Source organism: Cydia strobilella, chromosome 25 (assembly GCF_947568885.1).
Source record: "Cydia strobilella chromosome 25, ilCydStro3.1, whole genome shotgun sequence".
Taxonomy (NCBI): domain Eukaryota; kingdom Metazoa; phylum Arthropoda; class Insecta; order Lepidoptera; family Tortricidae; genus Cydia; species Cydia strobilella.
In genome coordinates this window covers 2,717,244-2,743,316 of record NC_086065.1, presented here as the reverse complement: position 1 = coordinate 2,743,316, position 26,073 = coordinate 2,717,244, and the positions used below count along the sequence as shown (strand labels likewise).

General features: G+C 34.4%; 1 protein-coding gene across 6 annotated transcripts in view; it reads left to right on the top strand.

Moving 5' to 3' along the window:
- Positions 1-26,073, top strand: part of LOC134752798 (probable nuclear hormone receptor HR3) — a 186,577-nt gene that overhangs the window by 69,984 nt on the left and 90,520 nt on the right. The window contains exon 1 of one of the 6 annotated variants that reach the window (XM_063688518.1): positions 25,303-25,618. The exons of the other annotated variants lie outside the window; for them this stretch is intronic. The gene's annotated coding sequence lies outside the window, so the exon portion shown is untranslated. Of the gene's footprint in view, positions 1-25,302; positions 25,619-26,073 lie in introns of those variants that run through there. 6 annotated transcript variants of the gene reach the window in all.

The window sequence follows — 26,073 nt, the reverse complement described above, 5'->3', positions numbered from 1 at the left end:
GTAGCTACTCTAAACTTTCAGGTAGCTTCTAGCGGTTATCTGAGGTTTCTAAAAACACTTGCGAGATTCCCCGTAACCCTGACAAAGGGCGAAAAATCCTGACATGTTAGAAATCCTGACGTACGGCAACCCTAAGTTCCTCACCAATCATGAAATTCAGCCCTTGATGGCTCTAAAAGATCTCATTGTCATTTCGCCGCTATACTTACTCAACCTCGTATCTGCAACACTCATTTGATGACAAAAACACCCGTATTCCAAATGAGAGAAAAGCGACATTTCCATCAAATGATTGTTGCATAAGGTTGAGTAAGTATAGCGACGATTTAGGCACAGAACTCAGTAACTCGTTATCGTAGTTCTAAAACACGGAAGCTATGATTGACGCTTTCCACCAAGGACCTGACACTCTTTGATAGAGAAAGATAGTCGTATTGCGATTCCTATAAGAGGAAAGAGAAAATAGTGTCATGCTTTGTCCTTATCACCGACCGGGTGGCATCATAGGTAGGCGATGGCAATATACCGAAATTTATAAGTGAAAGAGAAAAAATCCTATGCTGCCCAAATTTCATATGAATATTCTTTCTCTTACCCCCGGTCGCTCGTTGGCGCGTCTATAACTACTTGTATATACTATGTCTATGTTTTCCACGCAATTCAAAGCGTCAACCCACTTCCATCTTGAATTATATCACTAGAGTTAGACCAAGTCTGCAACGATTTTGATAGCTGAACTGTTATTAATACGTCACAATTTCATAGAAGTTAGACGTTTAAAATAACACTTGCACTGCGTGTGCTATCAAAATAGTTGCAGGCTTATCTTCGTCTAACTCTACACTTGTAGGTACCACATATCTACCACGACGCTTTCGCCTAAACATAATTGAAGTGTGCAAAAGAGAAGCCATCACGTATATGAGTATTTCATAAGCGTGAAAGAGACAGATTTTACAAATGAAGAAAAGTGACCACTTTTAAGCTTCATCGGCTAACTGAGAAATGTAAAAAGCTGTATTCAGGAGATACAGTGGACAACTATATCTTGGTTTCATCAAACAACCTTCAGGGCCTAACCCTATTACCTCGGTTTCGCTTTGACAGTTAAAAAAAACTAATCAATCTAACCTTGAAGGGAAGTTGCGAAAATTTGTAAAAAGGCCTCACTGCCAAAGTTACACAATCCACAAGCTAAAGGTCGATTTCACTCTGACAACTAATTGTTTTAAAGGAAATCTGTATCGACAATGATTCGATTGACAAATTTATTTTTACGCGTGGCTGAATTTGGAGTTAGCATATTTTCATACGAGTTAGTTTGAGATGTTGCGTAGAAGCGCTGATGGTACGCGCAAATGTAACTTTGTAGCCTTTTTAAAATTGGAATATTTATTTTCAGTTTAGTATCTATGGTAGAAAAAGGCGTCAAATATGAAAAATTTAGGCGCAGTCTTTTACAAAATTTTAGTCTTTTTTAATGACAAATTCGTTTACCAGAATACAGTCAGTTTGTTTAGTGTTTAAAATAAATAAACAAGAAACTTATCAATAAAATAGATAATTTCATTTCTAAAACGATAAGGCAATGATAAGATTTGAATTATGTCTAAGACCTTTGTACTACAATAACTAATACAAAATAGTTCTATTGTCACTACTACTTGCTATGCGCTGGCAAAATAACTGATGTCTAGTATCTAGCCAGTAATTTAAAAATAAACATTCATAACATATGAACTTTAGATACAATTTACGTTCTCACAAAAACACTTAGACAGGCCCAAAGTGAATTATATTAATATAAATTCACATTTGTAAATATAAAATGAACCATGTACATATAAGGTTAAATATCTCAACGAATCAGGTGAACCAATATAAAACAGACAAAATTAACACACGAAACTGGACTGGCAGCCTTTAAAATTTTAAAAAGAAAGCCTTTAATTTCACCGAGAAAAAGTAAAAATTCGAATTTCGAAATTTCGCGACAGGACGCCTATAGCATTGTGAGATTGTGACCGGCTCAATTAAAACAAAATCCAAATTAACGCTGTTAAATTATCGACCTTATTCGCTTTTGTTATGGTTGGTATTCGCTTGAGGTAGGTTGCGGCGTGAAGCCAACTCAAAAGTATGTCACAAGTTGAATAGCACGGCACAAGGTCGTTCTATCTGTGAGCGCGTTGCGCGTCAAAACTGCGGATGTGACCAAACGTCAACCAATTCGATATTTGAAATAATTCGCTATATTATTTACCTATTTACATATTGTACATTTTATTTGAATGCTTAGAATGTTATTAGATGATATTTCTTGCAATTATTGTCGTATTTGTCGTCTTTCGTCGTGATTTTTACAAACAACCTTCTAATAATATTGCGCTTTTTCTTGACCTATGTGTATCTATACCTAGTTAGTTGTTTGTATCTCGCATCGCGCATTTTCTTTGTGTATACTGTCAGTTAATACCCTATCTTGAGTTTAGTACCTTTTATTAATTTTAGCTTACTTGACAACATGCTTTGCTTTCATAAGAGCAAACGCAACCCATACATTTTGACTTGCTTTTAAAAGCCCCTTTTTTAACCGAACAATTATTACTGGAAGCTTAAGATACTACTCAGAGTACAGTATTTTATCGATGCTCGTACCTAAAAGGTACGAGTCGTACCTTTAATGCGGGCACCACACTTCGCCTTATTTGGCAAATATTCGTGTTTCATCTCTTTCCTTTGACATACAAAACAAAAGGGATGCAATGCAACACGAATATTTGCCAAATACAGCGAAGTGTGATGCTGGCATTAAGTATATATGTGAAATTAATGTGCTATTTTGCTGTTTCCAAAGTATTGAATCATCAATGGGACTTCCGGTTCGAACGCCATCTTGATAGTAGCCTCGTGATTAATTCCTTTGTTTTTTGCTCATTAATATTGTTTAAAGTGTAATATCGATAGCTTTATTATACAATAATCTAATGTGGTATTGTGCAGTGAATGGAGAATTAATCTCAAAGCGTGTTTAACCACCATTTTGGAGTCAACGGCCGGTAGTCCACGTGCTTCTCGTAAAATCCAGCTATCGGTTTTACGAGACAACTACAACAACCACCGAACAGCGTCGTGCTCTAAGAGCATTTATTTTGTTCCTACCCTTTTACGTGACATTGGCTACGGGCAACACCGCCCTCAAGTCCATCAAGAAAAGAAAAGAAAGAATCATCAATGGAACCTTTTCTTTTAAGTATAGTTAAAATTGCTACCATTCATCAATAGTTGCTAAAACTACACTAAACAGTTTAGTAGCCTCGCCACACAAGCGTACGCATGTATAGTTAGCAACATATACAACATATAGTTAGCAACATATACAACATATAGTTAGCAACATAATATACAACATATAATTAGCAACATATACAACATATATATTTAGCAACATATACAACATATAGTTAGCAACATAATATACAACATAGTTAGCAACATATACAACATATAGTTAGCAACATATACAACATATAGTTATCAACCTGCCCTGTAATCACCAATTAATTGGGTCAAAATACTTTTCGGGTATTTAGGTATTTTTATATTACTGTTACTTGCCATCACGATTCGTCTCCTCCTTCCAATATCAAAAGCAATACCTACCTACCCAAAGTTACGTCCAAGATCAAGGGCCTGACACTCTTTGATAGAGAAAGATAGTACTTATTGCGATTCCTATAAGAGGAAAGAGAAAATAGTGCCATGCTTTGTCTTTATCACCGACCGGGCATTTTTTCATGGTCGGGTTATGGCATCATGTGGGCATCATAGCAAGAAGGCTATGGCGAAATACCGAAATTTATTAGAGTGAAAGAGAAAAGACATTGGACATGCAAACCGGATAAATTACGTAATATACATTTTATATGAATATTCTTTCTCTTACCCCCGGTCGCTCGGTGACGCGTCTATAACTACTTTTACAGTACATATGGTGCTACTTTCTCGCACTAGTGCGTAAAAGAGCACTTTTCGTGCATATCTCGAAAGTTTAAAGGGCCATATGTACTGTAAAACATATACACGTGCGAATAGGTAATTCGCAACTCGTGTTAATTTAAAACACTCCCTGCGGTCGTGTTTTAATTTATCGCCACTCATTTCGAATTTCCTCTTTTCCGCACTTGTATCGTAAATAACTAGTATAAATTATACTATGTCTATGTCCATTGTATTTGTTTTGTAGCTGAGTGTACGCATGATGTAAGAGCCCTGCGGTAAGTGCGAAGATCAACAAGACTTGCGTTGCGCAAGCGCAGCGCCGTAGCGCTAGGCAGGAAAGATTCTTATACTATCTTGAGTATCTATCTTGGACCATAAACATCAAACATCTATTTAGCAAATAGGCCACAGGGGCACTTTTACATGTCAATTTTTACAAACAATAAAATTAACCCAAAATTACAAAAAAAAAACAATTACATAAATATAAATGTGGAAAAATATTGTCGCTCAACTCAACGGCAATACGGCTAAAGTGTAAATGATAGTGACTTAGCAACACAGTTTTAGTTGGTAAGAACAAAGATAGATATAACTCCGTAATAGATGGATACATTCCAAGGAAAAAACGTGCCTCGAAAATCAAGAAAATTTGATTCTCGTTCAGAGGGCGCTACTAGTTTTGGTCTACAGTCGTATAGATGGCGTTGACGGTTTCGTTTGTTATTTAACAATTTTAACGCATATCAGTAAAAGAACATGGGTCAAAATCATAAAAATAATTAATGCAAAAAAAAAAATCATTTATCTATATTTAAATACATTCTATCGTATTTTTATAAATCTTCATTTTTAGTTTTAAAGTGTGTCGACAGATGGCAGTGAATTTACTGGGGTTACAAAATTTACTACGACAGTACCGCTCTAGTATAAGTTACTCTATGGTAAGAAATAAGTAACTTGTATTAAATTTGGTCATACCCACATGTTTATAACATATGTATACAACTTTGCTAAGAATGATTATTAATGATTGTAATTTTTACTTATATTTTGTATGACATGTCAAAAGTGCTTATTAATTTATTATTAAGCTTACTTGAATAAACGATTTTTGAAGTTGAAGAATAAGTACCTAATTAATGCTCGTGAATGACATGTTCTAGTTTTTATTTGTTATTATAACTTGTTAATTACCTGCATGCTCACTCATATTTTATGTTTTATCTTGTATTTTCTCTATTTAAGTGAAATGTTAAATTTCTTTTGAGAAAATAAATTTATTTAACCACAAATGTCAAATTACACAAAAAAAAAACATTATTATGAGTCGATATTGCCAAGCTGTCTGTGTGTGAATATGCGTTTCTACACACTTCCTGCTAAGCTAAACTGTGGAATGAACTCTCGCCTGAACGACAAGAAAAGAGCGCACAGGTAGCAAAGTGACGTCAGCGACGTACAAGTGACCTCATAATGACGTCATTTATACGTCATAATGACGTAACGGACGTCATAATGACGTCGAAATGCTACCTGGGACGTACGCATCTTATAAAGGCAGTGCACGTGTTATTTTAAACGTCAAACTTCTATGAAATTATGACGTATAAATAACACTTGCACTGCGTGTTCTATCAAAATCTTTGCAAACTTTTCTTGGTCTCACTCTATACATAAATGATTTTAAGCTTAGAATAAATTTAAAAGTGGAAAAATTACTGCCTTGGGTGAGACTTGAACTCCAGAGGCCGTGAGTTCAAGTCTCACCCAAGGCAGTAATTTTTCCACTTTTAAATTTATTCGAAGCTTAATAGCATCGATCGCAGACGTTTCTGCCTGTTAAAAATTAATTTATAAATGATTTTCACGATCAATAATTGCAATTAATAAGTACACAATAGATAATAAACACTTATATAACTTGTACAATAAACTCGATCTCTTGAATAAACTGTTTGATGTGGCTACAGGGTGTCATGATGTACACAATTCTATATAAAAATTATGAGTATGAGTATCAGTGTGTGTTCAGATTTTTCTGTTCTACATGGTTGCTATAGCCGCTTATGTATATCTTATGTAAATCATATGATTTCCCTCACGGGACAGGCTTTGCCTAGTGTGGGGGTAAGTATAAACTGTAAATGCTCTAATGTTTCTGGAAATAAACTATTTGTATTTGTATTTTGTATTAGATATTTTGAGCACATCGGCCGCTCCGATATGTCTAATGGCAAAGACGATATAATAAGATAGAGCGGTACTGTCATAGTAAATTTTGTAACCACTGTAAATTCACTGCCATCTATCGACATACTTTAAAACTAAAAATGAAGATTTAATAAATATACGTTAAAATATTTTTAAATATGGATAAATGACTTTTAATTGCATTTTTTATTTTTATATGATTTTAACCCATGTTCTTTCACTGATATGCGTTAAAATTATAAATAACAAACGAAACCGTCAACGCCCTCTATACGAGAGTAGGCCAAAGCTTGTGGCGCCACCTGATCGAGAATCAAATTTTCGTGATTTTCGAGGCACGTTTTTTCCTTAGACTGTATCCATTTATTACGGAGTTATATCTATCTTTGGTAATAGGTTAATGTTAAGAGCCAACAGGAGTGGTCATTTCTCCATACAAACGTACTCGACTGTTTCCTCCCTGGTTTTTGAAGCTAGAGGAATGATTTTTTCAACACAGATTAATATTGTCAATATCTGTGTCGGTGTGTTTTTCTTTTTTTGATATTTTTGTTTTTTAAGGCGCTAGAGCCCTTCAAACATGGCCAAAAATGGCCTCACTGACTATGCCGCAATGAGAGGCGTGGTATTCAAAACTGGTATCAATTAGCCAAAAATCAAGTAATGTAATATGCAATAAAAACTATGAGTATGAGTATGAGTGTGTGTTCAGGTATTTTGAGCACATCGGCCGCTCCGATATGTCTGATAGTGACTGTTCAATTGAGCACCTTACATCATACAAGTAGCATCTTACGTCGGTATTTTCCTTGTTGCAACATTTCAAGGGAAAGCATTGACTGTTGACGCATACTTAAGCCATAGAGTAACTTATACTAGAGCGGTACTGTCATAGTAAATTTTGTAACCCCAGTAAATTCACTGCCATCTGTCGACACACTTTGAAACTAAAAATGAAGATTTATAAAAGTACGATAAAATGTATTTAAATATGGATAAATGATTTTTTTTATTTGCATTAATTATTTTTATGATTTTGACCCATGTTCTTTCACTGATATGCGTTAAAATTGTTAAATAACAAACGAAACCGTCAACGCCATCTATACGACAGTAAGCCAAAGCTAGTAGCGCCCTCTGAACGAGAATAAAATTTTCTTGATTTTCGAGGCACGTTTTTTCCTTAGACTGTATCCATCTATTACGGAGTTATATCTATCTTTGCTTAAGCGTTTCTGATTCATAGTTAGTAGACAAAAGTTTGCTTTTCTGTAACTAAGCAACCGTGCTTCTTATTCATTTAAAACCTTTTTATTTTTATTGACCGAGCGAAGTTAAGATTTCCGTTTCAGTTTGGTCAAAAATGCTTTAATAGTTTGCATACTTGATAAAAACTTTTTCAATGAGGGCTATCGTTTTTTTGCTCACCAGTTGACGCCTCTGTTGATGGTGGTCCAAAAGACTAAAGAACAGCTGTCAGTCATTGAAGTGACAAGTGATATTTGACATTTCGAACTATGGAAAAGACCACTACACTAGCGCCCCTAGCGGCGAATTCATACGCGTTAGCCCTCATTTTCACATCCCGGCAAAAATATGAAAATCGGCCCGGTTGGAACTTTAAGGTACGTCAATAATTTGCTAAAGATACGACATGGATCGGATATATTAGTGTCAAAAGTGACGTCTCAAACCAAGGGCCTGACACTCTTTGATAGAGAAAGATAGTCTTATTGCGATTCCTATAAGAGGAAAGAGAAAATAGTGCCATGCTTTGTCCTTATCACCGACCGGGTGGCATCATAGGTAGGCGATGGCGAAATACCGAAATTTACAAGTGAAAGAGAAAAAATCCTATGCTGCCCAAATTTTATATGAATATTCTTTCTCTTACCCCCGGTCGCTCGGTGGCGCATCTATAACTACTTGTATATACTATGTCTATGTCTCAAACAAACACTTACTGTATGGAGACTGTATAAAGGAGCCAAATCTCTATGTATGAAAAGTGTCCATCAAAAAGCAGTAATTAGGCGGCGCCACCATACACCGAAATACTACCAAAAACAACCTACGTAATTTGGTCGGGTTATTTGTTGCCTTATATGGTTCATGTTAAACTCATGTCCCAGAGCCTAACTAGCGCCACCGAAGAGATTAGGAACTATTATTTAAAGCTTAACGCGGTCACTTTTACAACAATTCTTCCATAAGAGATTGCGATCCTTTCTATACCATCCATAACTTACTGTCATTTTTGACACGGACGTAACCGATTCATATCGTATCTATAGCAAATTTTGGACGTATCTTAAAGTTCAGGCCGTATAAATCGTACCTATCATCGTTCTGAGGGTAGGTGGGATGTGACCAAAGTGATTGTATAGTTGGTCAAACCAAATTGTCAGTAAATAAGAACAAAAAAACTATACTCACCCTTTTCTTTTGGGTGCTGGTACTTTTTTTATTACAAAAAGGCAAGCATTTGACCGCAATCTCAAGTGATGGTAAGTGCCGATGCAGTCTAGGATGGATCATGCTTACCTAAAAGATGTCTATTTTTTCTCGATTTTAAAAAATCCAAGTTATAGTGGACTGGGAATATATTTGCAGGAAGTGAATTCCACTCCTTAGCCGTTCGCATGATAAAGCTGGATGCATAGCGCTTAGTACGAATCAGTGGCAGAGTAACGACGTAAGGGTGAAACGCAAGTCCGCGTCTAGTCCCACGGTGGCAGAATGGAGATGGGGGGATTAAATTATGTAATCCCATCGCACACTCCCCGAAATGTATCCTGTAGAATACCGATACCTTTCTACTAGTGTAAGACAAAGATATTTAGTATGATTCTCTCTAATGTCTAACATGAGACAGTCTTTTGACAAACTATAATTAATATAGTCTATGTCCTATCTAAATATCGATATTATAACTTATGTGCAAGTGAATAAATGTATTTACCCTTTCAAGTTTCAATTAAGTAGCAATATAATTAACCCTAATGTATTCAACCAGCAATGCTACTATGTCTTATCTACAAACTTGTTTAACTCAAGGAGACTTGAACACATACGTTAGGCACTGTTACTTAAGCACTAAGCGCACCCATAATGCCTAAAGACCTAAAATAGGATATGGCCGTCTAGTAAATTGTGTGATGTTTTTTATATTAATATATTTAATTCTTAATGTACTGTACCTACATCAATTTTAAAAAATGGGGTAATGCCGTGAGCATTATGGGCACTTTTGCACCGGAAGCGATAACGAACGGGTTTGACTAAATTACCTCGTGTAATTATATAATTATTTGTAAGAAATGTAATATTTGATTAGTATTATAAAATGTATTAAATTATCAATTTCATCATTATTAAAACAATAATAAATATTTTTTAATAATATTTATTAATTAGGTACTACAAAAATAGTATCGATGTGTAAGCAAGAATCATAAAATTTAACTTTTTTTGGTGAATAACATTTGTATTTTGGTGGTATATTTTAAAAAATAAATTTACAATTAAGGTAGAGCAATTTTATTTAAGCTTTGAAGGAAAAATGTACAGTATCAACCTTCTACTTTTAAATGCTGAATGATTAACAATGCTTCTAAGAAGTCACAGCGATACGATACCGATCTGTCAGTGTCCAAATTGACATTTGCTGAAAGAGAAAATTAGAAAGAGACAGACCCCTATTCAAGTTACGTTTTATGCGCAAGGCCGCTGCGCACGCGTCGGCCACCGTGCGCGTGACGTCACCATTATCGTGACGTCACCACGATTTGGGTCAATGCGATAGCGCTCGCACTTTTCTTTTTAGCACTGATTTGTTGGATTTTTTTATTTATTTGTTTTAAGGAATTCCAACAGCTATGAAATATTAGTTTAACTTTTTAAATAACAATACAGAGTGAATTATAGGGCTTATCTTATGAATGACATCTCTACCTAATCCAACAATTCCAACTAACGCAGCGTACGTAGGCGAACAACACGTGAACGCGAAGCTTAGCGATGCGGCGCGGGGTAAATCAATCCTTTGATACCTATAGAAGTGTCCTACGTGGGCGATCTCGTTGCGAACGCGAACGCCGTGGGTCCGTCGCGCCGCGCCGCTTCGCGTTCGCCTGTTGTTCGCCTACGTAGTACGCTGCGTAACAAAGACACAAACACAATTTGCACACAAAACCCGGAGCGTTTTCGTCACGCGCTACAGAGTTGCCAAAAATCGTGAGCAGAAACTTTCTCTGCTTAGAGGGGGGGGGGGGAGCAACGACGGTATGATTGAACACTTCCGTATTGAGAGAAGTCACAATCGATCATCGATTTGATAATTATGATTATGGAGTTTGAGGCATGAGTATTTAGAAGTGAAAAGTGTGTGTCATTTTGCCTTTTTTAGGGTTCCGTTCGTAACCAAAGGGTAAAAACGGGGCCCTATTACTAAGACTCCTGTCCGGCTGTGTCTGTCTGTCACCAGGCTGTACCTATCTCATGAACCATGAACCGTGATAGCTGGACAGTTAAAATTTTCACAGATGATGTTCTGTTGACGCTATAACAACAAATACTAAAACCAGAATAAAATAAATATTTAAGTGGGGCTCCCATACAACAAACGTGACACACAAATTACTATATGAAATAACTGAAATCGACTTCTTGCGATTACATAAAATGTTTTCCTGGGAATTTAAAAAATTTGGGTTTTTTTTATTAGATTAAATGAACTTTTTTTTTCAGTGCATGTTATAATGAGTAACTGCTATGATATATAATATTATTTAATAAAGATGGTAAAAATATGGCTCTACTTTATTTGGTGTGGTATATTCTCTCTACCAAGTACCAATACACGTTAAATACTAAAATGTGGGTTTCCATCAGAGAAGGGTCCTTATGCACATGAAGAATAAGGACCCTTCTCTGATGGAAAGCTGCAAATAAAGTTAAGAGTACATTTTTTCCACCCTGTATATTATGTAAAGTTTATTTTTGTAACACCTAATATTATGGTTAAATAAATGAACTCGGATAAAACGTAGCACATACAATACAATGACATGAGGTACATCTAGTTTTGTAGTTTATTAACTTTATTATGGCTCTAGTTTTTTATAAAATAAACGAAATAGAGCAAAAATAAGTTTTCTATGAAAAACTTAAATTCGCTGACTTTTTGTACTATGTATCTGACGAAGTTAAACATTTTTTTTCTAGTAATTAAATCCAACTATGTTAATAATTAAACTTCTAAAAGCTAATCTAATCTACACCTAATTCATAATTTATGCACATCTAAAAACAATTAAAATATAACAATCCCAATTATTAACGATCGTAAAAATAACGGTTAAAATAACGGTTACAATTTTACAATCCGTCATATTCTTTTTTCAAAAGCTCAAGGCAACACGCACGACTTTCGAATTGTGAAAGTCGCGTGCTTGTGTGTGTGGCGAAAAATTATTTTAAATTTCGAAGGCGGAAGTTCGGTTATTGACTCCGCTTTGACTTTTTTATTAACAAGTGGATGGTAGGTGCTTTTAGCCAATTCGCTTAGAATACTAGCTGATTAGTTTTTCACAGATCGTGTCATTTTATGAGTAAACAATGTAAAACCGACCTACGGTTCAAAGAATTTACCTATATAAAAATTCTTATACGAAACCGTAACACCAGGTGTATAAAGAACCTACAGGAGTACTTCTTAGTTTTAAAGAACATGTAAATTGCTTTAAGAATGTTTTCCATGTGACTAGAAAATAGGACGATCAAAATGTAACCTTCAGAGTATGCCACTCACTCATAGAGGGCGCTGTGATCAACTTATGTCTTCCTGAAATACTATCACTGCAAACTTTCGCTACTGCTCACAGTGGCGCTACTGTCTATGAACAATTTACATTTTATATAATTACTTACGAATTTAACCACTAGGTATATTGTATAAGTTTGTGTAATAGGTAATCTTTGAAATCTCTATTTAAATTTACGATTATTTCGCATTTAACAGTTTAGCGCTTACGTAGGTACTTTAATTATTAAGGTAGGTATTCGATTTCATACAACATTGCAAAATCTACTACAGTAATCTAAATTAAGAGTAGTATTTATATGCTGAGACAGGGCCTCTTCCCTACTGCACACATTGCTGGACCCGTGTGTAATTTTTATGTTTTTTAATGTGTAAATAATTTTATTTCTGTTTTTGTTTTTCTATTATTTTTATATTCCCTTTTTTAAACATCTTTTTTCTTTCATCGTATTGTCCTGTGTATGTGTGCTTTATGGAATAAATGTCTTTCTTTTTCTTCTTCTATTTAATTAATGAAAGTGAAATTGTTGCTCATGTTTATTCAAAGCATTTAAGGAAAAACCTCACCGTCTACTATCACGCAAAATGACGAAACCTCTTGATAACAGATTGAAAACAACCTACAAATATCAATTTGACAGCTTTTACGTAACCGAGCGTCGTATCAAACGACCACGCTAGATTGACCTCTATCTACTTTTCATTATCTAATTTTAGTTGGCGTCGCATCGGTAGCGTAGGTCAAGTTAGGTTGGTGCGTTTAACAAGATGGCGGGAGCAGACATATGTTCGGCCGACGGAAAGAGCCGAAGCGTTCCGAACGCGCTCGCTAAGTAGGTCACACGGACACACGCACACATGCACCCGACGCATCGTATCATTCGTATCTCGTGACGGAGTTTTTTGTATTGACACATTATGTGATTATTCGCGCTGGGTACATTTCGTGTTTATAATTATGCTTATGCTCAAATCTGCATTGATAGTAACTAAACATACAAACTTGCTGATAATTATGTAAAACTTAATTCTTATACACTTACAATTCAACTTTTTAGATAGGTATTCTTACTAAACCTTAAGTTTAAAGATATAAATAAAATAACAAGATTAAAGGATCCTGAATCTTTATTTTTTATTTTGGAATCTCAACCGAGTTTCAGTTACATATTATGTACACACATAGGTACTTACATAAGAGTTCATTGTAATTGTTAAATCATAAAATTAATTGAGATTTTATATCCTGGTTAGTTATGGAGTATGATCTTAATTATGCTATTACATTTTGCAAGATTTTGTTTAGTACAGTGTACAGTACCTATAAAGAAACGTTCTTCTTCTTCTTTTAAAATTATGGCTTCAGCCCAGTGGGACTATTTCGCCAGTATCAAGGTATTGAGAGGTTTACAAACGACAAAAATTGTACGGTTGTACAAGACAGTGTACGGTGATTTGTTAGCTCTTGTAAATCGATAGCTAGACTTTACAAGAAGCACGTGGACTACCGGCCGTTGACTCCAAGATGGTGGTTAAACGCGCTTCAAAATTAATTCTCCATTCACTGCACACTACCACATTAGTTTACTGTATAATAAGCTATCGATATTACACTTTAAACAATATTAATAAGCAAAAAACAAAGTAATTAATCACGATGCTAACTATCAAGATGGCGCTCGAACCGGAAGTCCATAAAGAAACGTTATTTGGGATGCATTAGGTACAGTAACTGTGGACTGTATCCCAGATCCTAACAGACTGGGATGCAGGATGTTTTTTTTTTTTTTTTTAATAATACAGTTACACAGTTACACATATACTATAAATGCACCAAACTGGAGTAACCAGAGAAGGAAAAGAAAGCATGCATTTATTTATGTTAGAATAATTTTACATTTTATGTACGTATGTTGTTAATATATTTTAATACGCACATGTTAGTAAATATGTCCATAATAATCTTTTGTACATTACAAGTAGTAGTATGTTGCAATCGATATTGTAATAAGAATTTCCCATTTAACTTTAAATAGTTTTTTATCAATTAAGTTTTAACTATAGATCATATGTATTTAATTGATAAAACATTTATTTTAGATGGATAAATATATAATATTTGTATCAAAATTGTATGGCGGACACGGTTATTAAAATTATAACCTTTGAACGAGCTTCAAGCCGTCATAGGGGGTCATAGGCACATAGAGATGTGTCACAACGTCATCCAAAAATAGTAACGTTAATTACTATCCATTTATGTGATAACACATGGCCAATGATTAGTCGTATGGTGCTATTTAACTTATATCATATGAAAGTGAAAGTATTTGGGGCATTATCTATGAAAAGGGACCTTAATGTCGGTGGCGCTTATGCCGCACAGCGTCGCGCGCCATTGTATTTATTTCGGAGCATCGTTTATAATGGCATAAGCGCCATCGACAATAAGGTCCCTTTTTATAGAAAATACCACATTTATTCTTCAATTTACGCATATTACAATATTTACAATGCACTTATGAATGTCAGAAACTACCACCGCTCGCTTCTAACCCTACAGCCCTGAGAAGATACCGGCGCAGCGAACTCGGCGGGACCCATTTTTTTTAAAATAATTGCACATACTAAAATCTTAAATGTATTAAAATAATTGACACGGGTTGTTGTCTCGTGTCTGTGGGGCCTCTCGGAACGTAAGAGAGGCGGCGGATGCCCTTTGCTGACATGGTGGACCAGCATGACCAAACTAGCTAATAAATTAAATTTTCTCAAAAATGGACGGCAAAGTCGACGTTGCCGGTTAAAAAGTAGTTCGCGAAGTGCGTAGTTTATGGTCAGTCAAAAAATTAAAAAGTTAAAAACATTGCAGTCTCGATTTCGGGACTGCAATGTTGCATACAAATTTCATTATTTGTCGAGTTCCAAACTTTTTAAAAGTTGAAGTGGCCATATCAAATGAAGGCATAGGTCCATTAAACAGCCAAACAGATGATCAGTACTTATTATTATAATGTTGGTACCGCGACTATTTAGGTGTCTCAAATAGGTTGGCGTATTTTCAGCAGAAAAATACACTTCCATTTTTAATTAAAAAAATTAAACGGCGGCAAAGCAAATCTTTTTACTTTTTTCTGTGAAACTATATACATAAGAACGTTGCTTCTGTAAAATATTTCTATTATATTTGCATTTATTGCGCCATTTTTGAGAAAAGCATTATATATGACTCGGCTGGAAGGCTACTTGCTGGCTTCGGATTCAATTAAACGGACTCCCAAGGTCGTCCGTTTAAAACGAATCCTCAGCCAGCAAGTAGCTACTTCCGAGCCTCGACAATAATGTACTATTACCCGACCCGACAACCCAAGACAGGCAGTCTTGGCGCCGAAAAATTAGGAGAGCCGACCCCACCTAAAGTGGGATGGAGCAAAGAAAAAGAAGAAGTTGTCCTTGTAGTAACTAATAGCAAAGGTAAATTAAACAAAGTCATTTTTATTCTATTTTATTTTTATCCTTGTTTGCTTAAAGAAACAATTAAACTGTTGTCTCAAAATTATGAGTATGTTTTCCTGTGTCTATTGTAAAATTAAAATAATTTCGTGTTTTATATTTGACTTATATTTTAAGATTGAATTGCATTCTTGATTTCCGAGGTACGTTTTTTCCTTAGACTTTGTTTATCTCATACGGAGTTACATATATCTTTGCAACAGCTAATAAAACGGAGATAACTTTAACCTTGTATCTTTCGAAATGTTTTGTTGTCACTGTCAGAATGAACCGAAACATAAAAATAGTCGAAAGGGCCATGGGCATTGGGCGTTTTATTCACTGCAAATATTTGTCTTGGGAGTTTAGAAATTTACTCAAAATTGGAGGTTTTATTTTAATCAAATCATATTTATTGTTCGTATCATATGGCTTGTATTTATAATGATATTAAAATAATTTTAATAACAACTTCCGTGAGACACAGACATATTAAATATATTAATAACGGGTCACTAACGTATTTCGAGCGTTAGCGTTTTTCTACTTAAACTACGTGAGTGTCCCGTTATTAATATATTTAATATTAAAATAATAATTTAATTTTACAGTATGAACTATACGTTTTAGCTTTAGCAATAAAATAAAGTAGATAATTAATAAAAATCACTTGTTAATAAATAACAAATCCGCAAATGACTGTGGCATTGACCAATTTTGCGTCATTAGACTTCTAATTTATGCAGATAGACCTACCTAGATGCAGATAGGCCTAGGCCGGGCACTAACCACGCATATGAATAAGCAAGCACTAACAACTTATCATGTAACTTAGCTTATGTAACTAAAAACTTGTGGTATTCAAATGTTTTTACATAATTTGACGACTGTCTGGCTTATAAAGTTATAGTCGGTAGTCGGTAGTGACCCTGCCTATGAAGCCGACGGTCCTGGGTTCGATTCCCACAGCAAAGATTTGTTCCTATTGGCTCCTCTACACGATGGCCCAGGGTAGGCTAGTCCAAGGGACGCATTTATGCGTTAGAGGGAGCTAGTGATATTACTATCTCATTCCACCGCATAGCTGCGTCCCTTCGTCTGGCCTACGCTGGACCATCGTGTAGAGGAGCCATGAGTCATGGGTGTTTTCTATGTATTTGTATGTTATATATATATATCATTGTCTGAGTATCCACGACACCAGCCTTCTTGAGCCTTCTTGGGCTTATTCAATTTATGTGTTAAGAATGTCTTCTAATATTTGTTTATTATTTTATTAATTTGATGTATATGAATCCCTTCGTTTGTCTTTTTTCGATTCTACAAACAAATCCAAACTCTTAACTTTTGTGATGATAATAATAATAATAAAAGTCATAACCTAACATAAGAAAATGAATAAATAAAGATAATAATAAAAGTCAAACGAAAGAGCATATCTATGATTAATGTAAATAAAAAATTACACATGTTTTCTATACTTTATATTAATATCCAGAGAGGAAAACGAAAACTACAATTGTATAAAGTATGGTGAAGCGGTCGTTCCTAACCTCTTAACGCATTCTTACTCAATTTTATTTTATTTTTATTTTATTTATTTGAAAAGCAAACAGAAATAAGTGAGCAGGAGATAAGTTTACAAATACGCACTAAGGACATTCACTTATTTGCTTAACAGCTTGACTTGAGCTTGTCTTAGTCTGACCTAATTTGGAAGTGAAGGTGATACTCCGTGAACTAACTTCAATTCGACAGATGGTTTAAATTGTACAAGAAGTTACAAAATTACAAATATTGTATAAATGATACAACATATTCCACAATCTATTCAGTAAATACCCCTAGTTTGCGTTAAGTCGCATTTTGTATGGGATTTTGAGTTTCCAAAACGTCCCGCGCTGTTCAAAATTCCATACATAATGACTTACGCAAACGCGTAAGTCACGTCATGAACTTTTGGGCAAGTTCCAAATTCAAAAAAATAAACCACTTTTTGCAGTCTTTGGGTATTTAGTTTCAGTCTAATCACCACTGGTAAATATCAATGTCTTTATTATTAATTTGATAGATTCTAGGTTCACATAATAGAGGAAAATCTGCGTTTACAGTATTTTGTATTAAAAACTATGAAGCTAGAATAACTAACTGCCGAGTTTGTAATTTTTATTTAAAAGTCGCTGATTAGTAAAGTTTTATTTCGTTAGTCATAAACGTCTGTCAAATTTAACAAACCGTTGATAATCGTTTGTCCCTATCCGTCATTTTGACATTTCTGTTTGTTAGAAAGAGACAAAATTTAATAGAAGTTTGTAAGACGTTGCTAAGTTTTTTGAATAAGTGTGTTCTAACACTCTTAATTCGAAATGCTATGATAAAATGATTTGTGCTGTATTAGATAGTTTTAACGTAATCAAGTTATCTACTATACAAAGTTCATACAAATACCAACAGGTTTGTTGTCTTTGCGAGTATTTGAACCGGTGACCTTGAAACTACTTATAGCTGCTGCCACTAAGCTACGATAATGAACAGACATATCATATATGATTAGAGATTATTTATATTGTATACAAAAAAACATTTTTATGATAAAATAAATTTATATTTATATGTCTTACTTATATTTATATTTTTTTAAATTTATCTAATATTTTTGTATCGTTTATTGCTTAGAATATGTATTTCCTTCGTATATGTAAATTAATATGTTCCTATGTGTATATTTTATTAAATATATCAACGTCCTCCTAGCCTAGGTGGTACTGACCTTGCCCAAGAAGCAGGAGGTCCCGGATTCGAATCCTGGTAAGGGCATTAATTTTGTTCCAGAGTTATGGATGTTTTCTATGTATATAAGTATTAATATATACCTATGTATTATATACCTATATATCGTAGTCTAGTGCCCACAACACAAGCAAAGATAACTCCGTAATATGAATGAATATGTAATAGATGGATACAGTCTAAGGAAAAAAACGTGCCTCGAAAATTGCAAAAATTTGATTCTCGATCAGATGGCGTCACTAGCTTTGGCCTACTCTCGTATAAAGGGCGTTGACTGTTTCGTTTGTTATTTATCATTTTAACGCATATCCGTTAAATAACATGGGTCAAAATCATATAAAAATAATTAATGCAAATAAAAAAATCATTTATCCATATTTAAACACATTTTAACGTATTTTTATAAATCTTCATTTTTAGTTTTAGAGTATGTCGATAGATGGCAGTGAATTTACAGTGGTTACAAAATTTACTATGACAGTACCACTCTATCTTATTATATCCTCTTTGATAAGTATTAATATATACCTATGTATTATATATATCGTAGTCTAGTGCCCACAACACAAGCCTTATTGAGCTTATTGTGGCACTAGGTCGGTCTGAGTAAAATTGTCCTATAATATTTATTTATTCATTATTAGTTACAACGACGGGACTTAATCGCGTAAAATAAGTATTAAACCCACCTCCGACCCCGTCCTCCGTTATTTTACGCGATTAAGTCCCGTCGTTGTAAATAATAATGAGTAAAAATCGTGAAAGTTTAAATCAGTATATTTATTTATTATTTATAAAGTGGGAACGCGTCGAACATAAGTAGGTATTTGGCACGCTGTAGCTAATTCGGTCCGCTTTTTTGGGTTCCGTACCCAAAAGGTAAAAACGGGACCCTATTACTAAGACTCCGCTGTCCGTCTGTCTGTCACCAGGCTGTATCTCATGAATCGTGATAGTTAGACAGTTGAAATTTTCAGATGATGTATTTCTGCTGCCGCTATAACAACAAATACTAAAAAGTACGGAACCCTCGGTGGGCGAGCCCGACTCGCACTTGTCCGGTTTTTCTACCCTATGATTAACTACCTCAAACTGAGCAAGCCGGTTAAAATGGTGTCCTATGCACATTACTCCATAGACATTATGTTTTTTATCGAAATGTGTCTCATTTATGTCTATCTATACAAGATAGCCTCATACATTGTAAGAAACTATTTACTATTCACATAGAGTAACTTATACTAGAGCGGTACTGTCATAGTACATTTTGTAACCCCAGTAAATTCACTGCCATCTGTCGACACACTTTAAAACTAAAAATGAAGATTTATAAAAATACGATAGAATGTATTTAAATATAGATAAATGTTTTTTTTTATTTGCATTAATTATTTTTATGATTTTGACCCATGTTCTTTCACTGATATGCGTTAAAATTGTTAAATAACAAACGAAACCGTCAACGCCATCTATACGACTGTAGGCCAAAACTAGTAGCGCCATCTGAACGAGAATCAAATTTTCTTGATTTTCGAGGCACGTTTTTTCCTTAGACTGTATCCATCTATTACGGAGTTATATCTATCTTTACTATTCATGTAACAGTGAATCATCGTTATGTATTACAGTATATATGTATACTTATGTACGTTCCCACGTAACGGTATACGTGAGTGTATTATCGTAGGTCAGGTTTTTGCAACGGGTTTGTATGTTTATTACGTATTGTTGTTTTTGTGTTAACGGTTTGTCATAATGTCAGTTATGTACTTAAAACGAGAATAATATATAAGCATTACGGTGATGATAAGCGCACGACTTACCCTATAAATGCTTGCAGTCGTCTAGTTAAAAAAAAGGAAATATATCGCCGCTATACTTACTCAACCTCGTATCTGCAACATTCATTTGATGACAAAAACACCCGTATTCCGAATGAAATAAAAGCGTCATTTCCATCAAATGATTGTTGCAGATATGAGGTTTAGTAATTATAGCGACGATATGACAGGCAAATATAACACAAACGAAGGAAATATGTCGTCAACGTTTGTGATTTTGGTCGTTTTTAATTTGTTGGGAAATAACTTTGATAATAAGACGATGTATGACAATGTCACCAATTTAACATTTAAACTAGTGATATAGCTTTTAGGTTATATGATAAGGTACATGAACTCGCTCGAAAATCGAATCGAAAATGTTAAATCCGTTGTATACTCCTTAAAATCTTTTTAAAAATAGAATCTCAAATAAGAGTTAACTTACTTATGTAAGTGACCATGAATGACTTTTATCTAAATGTTTATACAAATTTGATCGAAAGTGAATGTGATTTATCATGTAGATAAATGTCTCCTTTAATTTACTACTTTTTGCCTTTCATGCTATTTTACAATCACTAATAATTAGTTATCTATTAAAAGTAATAGCTTATCAAAACTGTATTGTATAGTAAGTATTTATATGACAAAAAGTAATAAATATAAAATAAAAACACAACAATAACAACACAACAAGTAACAACAACAAGGTAACTGTTGTATTTCCATGAAAAGTGATCCACTAGCTTTTGATTTATATTATATTTGTTTTGATATATCCTATACATAAATGTTAAGTTCAGCTAATGAGAACCATTAATTATTTTTCAAGGTTAAACTTAAAAGCCCCAAATCATTAAAGCTTCGAAAAGCATTAACATATAGAAAAGCTAAAAGGCAAGAACGAAAACTGAAAGAGAGAATTTCCTTTTTCAGTGCTTTTAAAAAGTACTCATTAAGGTATGAAACCCGCATGCCACAAAAGATTAGAACTCACACATGCATGACACATGTGTGAGTGTGACCACGTGCCGTCACACACGCGTAACACACTCACACAAGCGTAAAACTAGTGATGTAATACCCAAGTTGACGCTTCACAGACATTTTTTATGTACTCTGACGCAACTTTTTCAACCAAAGTCGTGTTAGTATGTTTGTTTATATTAAAATTTATCGATATGTTGTTAAATTTACACTTGTTTAAATTCCGGCATATGGTGATTTGGACAATATTAACGCGTTATGTGTATTTTTATGAAACCTTTTTTGTTTATTTTTATTATTTATTTATTTATTTAAACGTTATTGCACAAATTTACTCAAAAAGAGTACAAATAGCGGACTTAACGCCTTGATGCATTCTCTACCAGTCAACCATTGGCTAAACAGAGACAGTTAGTTTGGTGTAGGATTGTAAGGTGTAGATATGAAAAAGATCCAAGTCGAAACTACTATGATCATAGATATATAATAGTTTATTCATCAACACATGGTAATAGATACATTTAAAATATACATCATGTACACAATATCATATATATATATCTATATGTGTAATGTATGATACTATACTTACACAAGTATATTATTTTTCTGTTACAGAACTTGCTTTATGATGCAGCCTGTAGGTTATTGTACCTATTCTAAAACTTCTAGATATTTTTATTATTTATCATTCTAAAATAATGTTATCAATCAGTTATTATTAAAATTGTTGTTATAAAAAAATTGTTCCCTAGTAAACTGAAATAAACGTCATATACAGAAGGCCTCCAGTGCCCAAGGCTGGAATCGAACCAGCGTCCTCTGCAATCGCGGCAAATGCCTAAAATATTTTCATTAAAAATAATTTAATTTGTGTTTCATAATATTGTTTCCTAGTTGTGTTATGAGTATTTTTATATAAAAAGGAGTGTACAGGTTTTTAAAGGGTCGGCAACGCGCGTGTAATATCTTCGGTGTTGCAGGCGTCCATAGGCTACGGTAACTGCTTACCATCAGGCGGGCCTTGCATGCTTGATTGCCACCGACGTGGTATAAAAAAAAACACGACAATTGCAAACAAGCGTACGGCCCGCACGTTGCAAAACTTTACAGTTTTCATGGTTAATCTCCAAAATCTTCATGGAATATGAAATGGAGTATGTTACACTGAAACAGAACCGTATATTTTTGTTGTTATTTATTCAAGCGCCATTGTGAATAATTCAAAATTTATTTCTAAAAAATTAAAAATAAATCTATAAAACATTCAATTATTTTATACAGCAGATTTAGTAACACTTGGTAACACAATAGTTATAAAATGATTTTATTTATTTTGTAAATCAAATTACCCATTATTTATGTTATGACAGTTTCTAACCTTACGTAATTATTTTTTGACATGTGTTCATACTTGGAAACTAATATGTATTTTATTTGTTTTACAGGTAAGCAATCGGTTACAAGTGTTACATCACTACAAAATGATCGCACCATCGACAACAGGTATAATTTATCGAAACATTAAAACCACATTTTACTAACCTATAAATTATTTTTTATTTAAAAAAAGAACCAGTGTGAACCGAGCTTTATGATGCACGTTTTACTACATGCACACAGTTACGTATATAACTGTAAAGCAAGGCTGCACACACGCGCAACAAGGACAGGTCAACGCACTCCGTTGCCTTGCGCGAGACAGAGAAATACGCGAACACTAACGGCTAAAAGCGGGACGGATATAGCTATCACGCTTCCGCGTCAGTAATGGTAAATACAGTGAGTGCGAACGAAATGGCCGCGTAGTGCGAAAGAGATAACTATCTATAAATATTATGAGTGTTATTTCACTTCCTTTGCTGTGATGCAATTTTACTGTAAAATATCTATTTTAAGACAAAGCGTGGTTATTTAAGTCAGTATTTGTGTTTATTGACGATATGTATTCAATAATATGTATGATTCTATCATACATTTATAACAACTCTGCAAATACCTTAGAGCTGTGAGCTGAGGTGCATCTTTTGGTACATGAATATCTGCCATTTTTATTTTTATGGTACATCCTAGTAATTTTACTTAAAAGGTAAGCTCGGTTCTCCGTACAAACGTAGTTACGCTCTCATTTTAAAACGACTAGCTAGATTGCTCTGAAACTTTGTACTTACAATATGACAAGGTATATCTATGTCTGTAATTAGTTTATGTAGCTTCAGATACCATAGTTAAAAAAATACAGCTAATTTAAGTTTTCATACAAAACTTGTTTTTGCTCTATTTCGTGTGTTTTATATACTGGAGCTATGTAAACTAGTTACAAACCTAGATATACCTCATATCATTGTATGTGCAAGGTTTCATTACAATCCAACACGTAGTTTTAAAATGAGAGCGGAACTACGTTTGTATGGGAAGGTGAAATTCGGCCGAGCTTGCCGGGAACTTAAAAACTAATTAGTGTAGTAGTGTACTGTAAGGAAAATGAGTCATTTTTAGCTAAAATAAAGCCAAATGTCTTCCTTGTCTTGTTGTAGGTTATTGACATTAGGTAGTTCAAAATATTGACTCAGGGAAATACAATGTTATTCGTTTATTTTCCTATACAGTTCTCAGTCTATTTTGTTTTATATTCAGTTAACCTAATAATATAGCAATATATTACTAAATATCCCAATTTTATAGTTTTTTGTCACAAATATAAAAAGGAATGTTCAATAGCATTAAATAAAACTATGAAAACGGATTATATCGCGTATATTGAATTTATAATACATCCCGGTGTCACCCGTTGACCACGAACGCTGTAAAGAGTTCGAAACGTCGGGATGTATTATAAATTCAATATACGCGATATAATCCGTTTTCATAGTTTTATTTCATGAGTAACTATCGCGGTAACCGAAGACAATATTCAATAGCATTGTTATTTTGCACAAAAAATAGTGTCTTATTGAGGAACGCTACTGCCATCTATTGGCAAGTAGCGAAACTTCAAAATTGCGGTATGTTATCTCGCGTGTCCTAACTTCGGTCTATGGTCTCGATAAATGCGGAAATAACAACTTCAGATTTACCAAAGAGAATAGATAGTATAGAGGATTATTGTTATAGCAAATTTTGTAGTCACAGTAAATTTACTGCTATCTATCGACACACGATTAAGACTAAAAATTTTAATATCAAAAAATATATACATCTATATGGATATTTGTTTTTTTTTTTGAACGCCATATGAATTTGACCCATGTTCTTTCACTGATACTTTGCTGATACCTATGTGTTAAAATTGTTAAATATCAAACGGTGTCGCCAACGCCATCTACCCGAGTATAGGCCAAAGGTGTGGCGCCATCTATTCAAGTCTTTTTCTAAAAGTTAGACTTTATTTATCTTGGAGTTACATATATCTTTGGATTTACTGAGAATCCTTACAAAGTATCCTCCTGTGCAGGTTTCAAGGAAAAAATCGATAAAAAAACCTTGCAACTACGCATGCCCTACTTTTTAGTTCTGTGGAAAAATGTTGACGTTTTTCTTCGCGCTGCAAACTTATGCGATGCAGCGGGTAAAAACGGAACTAAAGCAGCTTCATTTCAACTTTAAGACGACCGTTCGCGAAGACGCCGCTCTAAACTGCATATTTAAGTTTGTAGCCGCGGCCTGAAAAAATCAGCGGGCCCAAAGATGTGCCAAACCACGTGTCAATGACCTTTCGAAAACCTGGCCCGACTGCAACGCGTACACCAAAAGGTACTTTAATAACATATGCAGACGGTCGAAAAAAGCTCTTTCGGCATAAAAAAAGAGTCCATTTTTGAAAATACTAACAGACTGTTACGCTCTTCCGTTCGAATTTCGAAAAATCTAAAGACGCTTACACATAGACAGCGTATCAAAGACGTCTCCGTAGTAGTGATTATATACAAAGAAAGTACGTGTGAGCTTTCTCTGTGTTAAGTTACACAACTTCAGTTCTTCCGTCTCTTTCACGCCCGTTATTCGAGCTGTCGCCTGTCTCTCTTCCGCTTACTGTTATGTAATAACGGTTGTTGTGATAGCTGCGTAACATTTTTCTCCTAGGACCGCTATGTAGGTTTGATCTGTCACTAAAGATTTTAACTTAAAATAACTGTTTTCGCCAAGTCAGGTGTATGTGCCTGAGCTCAGGAAATGTTATTTTTATTTTTTTGTTACTAGGCCTATGCAACGCATGCATTTCTAATGTAGTGAGTATGAAGAGTGGGGTTGTGTGCGTGAGTTATGCCTGTGTAGGTGCCGCCTGTAGTCATTTCCTAGTTCAGGCCCGACCCGCTTGCAACACAATGTGAGCGGGTCCTAACATTACGCGGGAATTTTAAATATAGAACTGATTTTTTAATTCGAACCCGGGAGTGGACAGTGGCATGTGCAAAATAACCAGTTATTTTTAGTTAAGTGAAAAATAACGAGTGTTATAACAGTGATTTTGGATTGTTCGGTAAAGGTTTGTGCACAACTCGGTTGTTTTGACTGGAAAGTCAGTGATGTAACTACTTGATACGTTTAATGCGTTAAAAACTTTCTTACGAATTATGTTTTTATTACATAGAGGTTTGACTCGTTATATCTGAATAATATTACCGTTAACGCAACAGTTGATGATAATTAATTTAAATTAAAGCAAATTATGACCCCGCTGTCACTTAAAAGTTAGATAATTTTGAAGGTTTATGCTCATTTCTTTTATTTCAAATGATTATTATAGTCTGTCATAGGACTGTCTCATTTCAAACATAGATAGAGAATCATACTGTTTTTCTCTTACACTAGTAGTAGCACCTAAAAGAAACGATGAGTATAGTTTTTTTTCTTCTTATTTACTGACAATTTGGTTTGACCAAACTATAGTTAGGTTTAGTTACCGTCTTACTTTCAACTGTAGGTACTTACCGTCTCATT